The sequence below is a fragment of the Geotrypetes seraphini genome, chromosome 2 (genome assembly GCF_902459505.1).
Source record: "Geotrypetes seraphini chromosome 2, aGeoSer1.1, whole genome shotgun sequence".
NCBI lineage: Eukaryota > Metazoa > Chordata > Amphibia > Gymnophiona > Dermophiidae > Geotrypetes > Geotrypetes seraphini.
In genome coordinates, this window is record NC_047085.1 from 516930349 (window position 1) to 516936030 (window position 5682).

The 5682-nt window shown below is 36.6% G+C and overlaps 1 long non-coding RNA gene across 1 annotated transcript; it reads left to right on the forward strand.

Moving 5' to 3' along the window:
- Window positions 1–318: 318 nt before the first annotated feature.
- LOC117355669 lies at window positions 319–2355 on the forward strand. Its single transcript, XR_004538429.1, has 2 exons — window positions 319–1430; window positions 1561–2355. It is a non-coding gene; the product is annotated as an uncharacterized LOC117355669 (long non-coding RNA).
- Window positions 2356–5682: the final 3327 nt, after the last annotated feature.

Below are 5682 nucleotides of genomic sequence, written 5' to 3' on the forward strand. Positions count from 1 at the left end.
ATTTTAAAAGAAATAAAACAATGGTGTCGGAAGTTGCCAGCCAGTGGCAAAGTGACTTAGTCGACATGTCAGCCTTTGCTCGTTATGACAACTGTTACAAATACATCTTAATTGTAATAGATATCCTGTTAAAATATGCATGGGCCGTGAGTTTAAAAACAAAAACTGGTCATGAAGTTACCAAAGCCTTTGAAACAATATTTAATTTAGGGCGTACACCTGAAAAACTTCAAACAGACAAGGGTAAAGATTTTTTAAATAAGTCTCTGAAGAATTTATTAAAACAAAAAAGGTGTTCGCCATATTGTGACCCATAATGATGTTAAAGCAGCTGTAGTGGAAAGATTTAACAGGACTTTAAAATCCAAAATATGGCGCTATTTTACAGCCCATAATACCTTTACTTATCAAGACGTGTTTCAGGCTATAGTGCACAGCTATAATTATAGTTTTCACAGAACGATACAGGCGAGGCCTGTAGATGTGATACCCTCAAACTCTTTACAGATTTGGAAACAGTCTACGGCAGTAACATTAAACGTGATCCCATAAAGGATTTCTTATAGAAAGGAAACCATGTGAGGCTGTCAAAAGTTAAAGGAAAATTTGAGAAAGGTTATGAGAAAATGTGGATGGATGAGATATTTATAATAAAAGATGTTTTAAACAGGGGGTCAGAGAACAACATACAAGATACAGGATTACAATAGTGATGCTTTACAAGGTTCTTTTTATCCTGAAGAATTACTAAAAGTCAAGCCGCTAAAGAACAGAATATACCGTATCGAAAAGGTTCTAAACGTAAATGGAGGGGATAAGAACAAAATTTGTTTCATGAAATGGAAGGGGGGGCTGATAAAGCCAGGGATGTTTAAACATGAAAAAAAAACTCTGAACATGTCCCGGCCCCCCTGGTGTTGTCATAGTAACATATGCTTTAACTCTTTAACAAATAGCTGTTAACATCAGAAATAAAAGTTCTCAAACCGTCAAACAAAATGACTGCCACGAAGGCACGTAGCTTGAGTTACTTTCTTAAAGACTGTAATGTGAAAAAAGGGTTACCCAATGACAGAAAAACTGTAAGAATCAGACAAAGAAAACATGGACCCCTTTAACACACAGGTAACTGAAAAAAAGGCCTACCAAGAGGTCTTGTAACTTTCTTAAAGACTAATGGAGAGAAAGAGAGTTCCCCACCAGCTGAAAAACCGATTGACACGACGGCAGATACCGGGGAGCATACGCACGAATTAACAGGTTCTGAAATACAAGAGTTTTCAGACGCCCAAAAGCTATATGATTCGGACACAGAAAATGAAGATGCAGGCTATGAACTACCACAAGATAATACTACGGATATTGAATTTTATGAAGCCGCAGCTGACGCCGAAGCAACAGACATGTTGGAAAAGCCTGGATCTTCCACGGTAAGAGAGAGAGAGAGAGACACACACACTTTTCATTGCCAGGGATCGGTGTTGAAGGGTTTATGAAGCTGAATGTGTTCGTGTGCTTTAAAAAGGAAAATTTATTTCTGTATGTGTTTTTTTTTTGTAGGGAAGTGGCGGATCTTCACAATCACAGAAACCTGCGGACAAGGTGTACATACCGATGATAAATCTATCCTGCTTGTGTTTTTTCTGCTCGTTTCAAAGAGAACCAGCGGTGATTGAACGTTATGATTGGTGGACTAGCATAGGCTTTTCGAAAACACCACCAGAATTTAAATCAGTTATAAAGGTCGCTGTATACTGCATTCTAAACAAATGTCTGCAAGGCGTGAAGGATGAAGCCTGTGGAGCCTGCTTAATACGAGCTGGGAGGCAGAAACACCACGATTGTTTTGATGTGGGTGCAAAAGGATATACAGCAGAAACTCAGGAAAACTTGTGACATGCTGTGGTAAATGAAAATACTGATGCTTTGTAATGAAAGCATTCATATAATCATTGATTTAATCAGAGATATTAAGACCTCTACAAACGGGCCACGATTACTCAATAGATTGGTCAATTTCATGAGAGAGGGTGAATATAAAGAGAGTGTAATTGATTGAATCTGTGACACCGATTATAAATCATTCTTAAAAAGAAATGCTCTTTAAAACATGTTTTTATTCTTGGGATTGAGGGAAACACAGTATGTAACTGCTTGTTTTGTTTGTATAAAAGTTTAATTTAATTTGTGGTTTCAGCTGTCTCTTCCTATCACCCTTGCTTTAGGGTTAGGGAAGATCTTTCTTTTTCATTATTTGGGTTTCTTCCCATTTTCGGTTTTTTTGATTTCTTTGTATAAAAGTTTAAACATGTAACTTTCAACTAAAACATTTATTGTAAAATAAAGATTTTTTTTTAAATTACAAATGTGTTGTGTGTTTTAGGAATTGCTAGTCATCTGAATTAACCCAAACTAAAACAATAGAAGGTGTGACTGGTTATAAGGAACTAGGTTCTAGGCACGTAGGGGTCATTTTGATATATAAAATAACTAAACATGACAAATGATATGTATCTGTAGCAGGGTCCATAGACATTCAATAAAGCCTTTGTGAATGGATAACTTCTGTAGAGTTGTAAGTGTATAAAAACATGCCATGACAAGACCAGCAAGCGTTCTGGTTTTGTGGATGTTACACCGGACCCCAGATACATCAACCGCTAACATGGTGAGTAGAAAAGGGGGCTTATGTTTTATTTTATATTTTTTGTTTTTAGGGATATCATTTTTTTTCCTGTCTGAATCTATCATTGCATTTAAAAACAGGAGTGGACAATATATAATCACATATATATATACATTATATATTATATATTGTACAATATATGTGATTATATTATAGGAAGAGGTGGGAAGGATGGGTGATAAAGCATATTTTTTTTGTTATCTTGATTATTAAATGATATATATATATATATATATATATGATTAATTTGTCTTGACATATTGATACACTTATTGTATGTTTTGAAAATGAATAAAGAATTTAAAAAAAACTAAAAACAGGAGTGGGAATCTGATGGTAGAAATAAACTCTCTCTTACCAGAAAAAAAGACAACAGAAATTGTTAAAAGTAAGTAACAGTTGATTTATCTGGCATGTATGTTGTTTTTTCTTAAAAAAAACCAGCATCTACAAAACATTTTTACGTTATGATTAGACCAAGAAATGGCTGGAGAACTGATATCTTCTACATCAACAAGTTCTAACCAACAACTGGTTCCTTACCAGAAGCCAAAAGATAAATGAAATAGTAGGTACAGTGGTGCCTCGCATAAAGAACGCCTCGCACAGCGGACGCTGCACACAACGAACTTCATGTCATGATTCATACAACGAACTTCGTTTCACACAACGAAGTCGCCCGAGCTTCCACGATCGCTGCCGATGTATTGCATCCTTCCGCGCAGGCAGTGCAGGCAGTCGTTAGTCACTGCGCTTAACTTAAGCACGTATCGCGGCAATCGTTCTTCATTACGAATTAAATCACGCACGCACGCACGTATCACGGCAGTCGTCCTTTTAAGATAAACTCAATATTTTTTATATATCATGGCTTCTAAAAAAAGCAGGAAGGTGATTTCTGTTGAAATGAAACGGGAAATAATTAGAAGGAGTGAATGTGGGGTAAAACAGTGTGACCTCGTCAAAGAGTTTGGCCTCAGCAAGACCACCATTTTCACCATTTTGACAAATTTATCTTTTTTTATGTCATCTTAGCATATTTTATGCTGCAGAACGAATAATTTTTTTTAACATGTATTGTTATGGGAAAACGCGTTTCCCATAACGAACTTTTCGCATAACAAACTTGCTCCTGGAACGAATTAAGTTCGTTGTGTGAGGCACCACTGTATTCTGGTTTTGTAAGGAGACTAGTGTTAAAAGAAAAATTTCTATACTTTTATAATGGTTGATCAAGAAAATGTTAAGCACAGTCAGAACCCCGAAGAAAATGTGTATTAACGGTTATGCTATGCTATAAATTGTAGATCGGGAAAATGTTAGAAAGTCACAAGCAGACACCGTGAACCTGACAGAAAAGTCTAACAGGAAAAGATCACATCGTGAAAGCTTCATAGACGGTGAACCAGAGCCCAAAGGTGCTTACCGGAAACCGAAAGATAAATGAAATAGTAAGCATTCTGGTTTTGTAAGGAAACTAGTGTAAAAAGAAAATGTCATTACTTTTGTAATGGTTGATTAAGAAAATATAAGAAAGTTGCAAGCAGATACCGTGAAGCCGACAGAAAAGTCTAACAGGAAAAAGACACAGCGAAAGCGTCTCAGAGCCGGACAGCACAGAAGATGGAGAATGTTATAAAGTTGATAATTATTCTGATAGCAGCAAGGTGTCAGAGGATGGGTCCTTCTGAAGATTCAGAACCAATCAGCTATGTCCAGTTTGTGAAAAGATGGGATCGTAAACTGGACAAGTTTCATGGTGTACTTTAATCAGAAGAATTTTGTTTCATTAATTTAGACAGGATAACTTCATTACGTGAGGCTCAAAATGCCATACGCCAAGGCGTTCAACATATCCTGGATGATGTTAGCAACAGAGTTTCGCCTGGTGACTAAGTACAAGTGCATCTACATTCATCACTTTTTCAGAACTCCTTGTTTTCTGGTAAATTAAATCCCGAATCACTAGATGCAGATGATTTCTTAGACCAGTTTGCTAAACTCCTTCAAAGTCACAGAGAAATACAGGTCTGTGATTTATTCTGTGTTGTACTTGTAATAAGAAACAAGTGTGGTGGGGCCCGTAGGGTGTTAAAATCTATACTGTTTAGCCAGATTTTGCAGAAAAAAGGATTTATTTAATAGATTTGAATAACCTGTGTTTTGCCGGTAGCCTTACAGCACTTATGTAAAACTCAAAGATGCTGAGCTGTTAACAGGTGCTGAAAAGCTACATGATTTGGGGTGGTCGGTACATTAAAAAAAATCATGCTCGATGATGTAGCAACCATTGAACATTTAAAGATAAATATAAGAGTTGTGTTTTATACAAATTCGTGGTGTTACTTTAAAACATCAGATCAACCCGTGTATCCTAAAACGGTTTTCTTATCGCTACATGATGATCATTTCTAAGGCATAACTGATGTAAAAAAAATTCTATGGGGGAGCATAATTTCTGTACTTTTTGCCAGAAGCCCTATAGTTACGACCACTCCTGTACATTATGCTGTCATCTTTGTTTGACACAGACGTGTTTGAACAATGTCGGTGTACAGCAGAGATGTCCTAAATGCAAGATGTGTGTCGCTGGCACAGAAAAAAGAAGTGGAGTGTTTATCTAAATTACTATATCAGAAATGTGAGTCCTATGTGAACAGAAAACATAAATGTAAGGGTAGGATGTGTAAGCTATGCCGTGAACCCCTAAGCGGTGATGACATGCACTTATGTTTTATGACCCCTAACGGTAAACTTAAAACATCTGAAAAGTATATTTTTCACGATTGTGAATGTATGCAGGAAATGGGGGTGGTATGTTCCTAATTACCTAATTACATATATGCGGAGGACTTGTACGAAACAAGAAAATGGGGATTCTTTTTTTTTTTGTATGCACATTTCCAGCGCTTCATTTACCCTGTTTCCTCCTACATTATCAGAATATGCACTTCCAGTAGGGCAGGCCCTCCCATTTCCGCTAACGTCATCAGAAA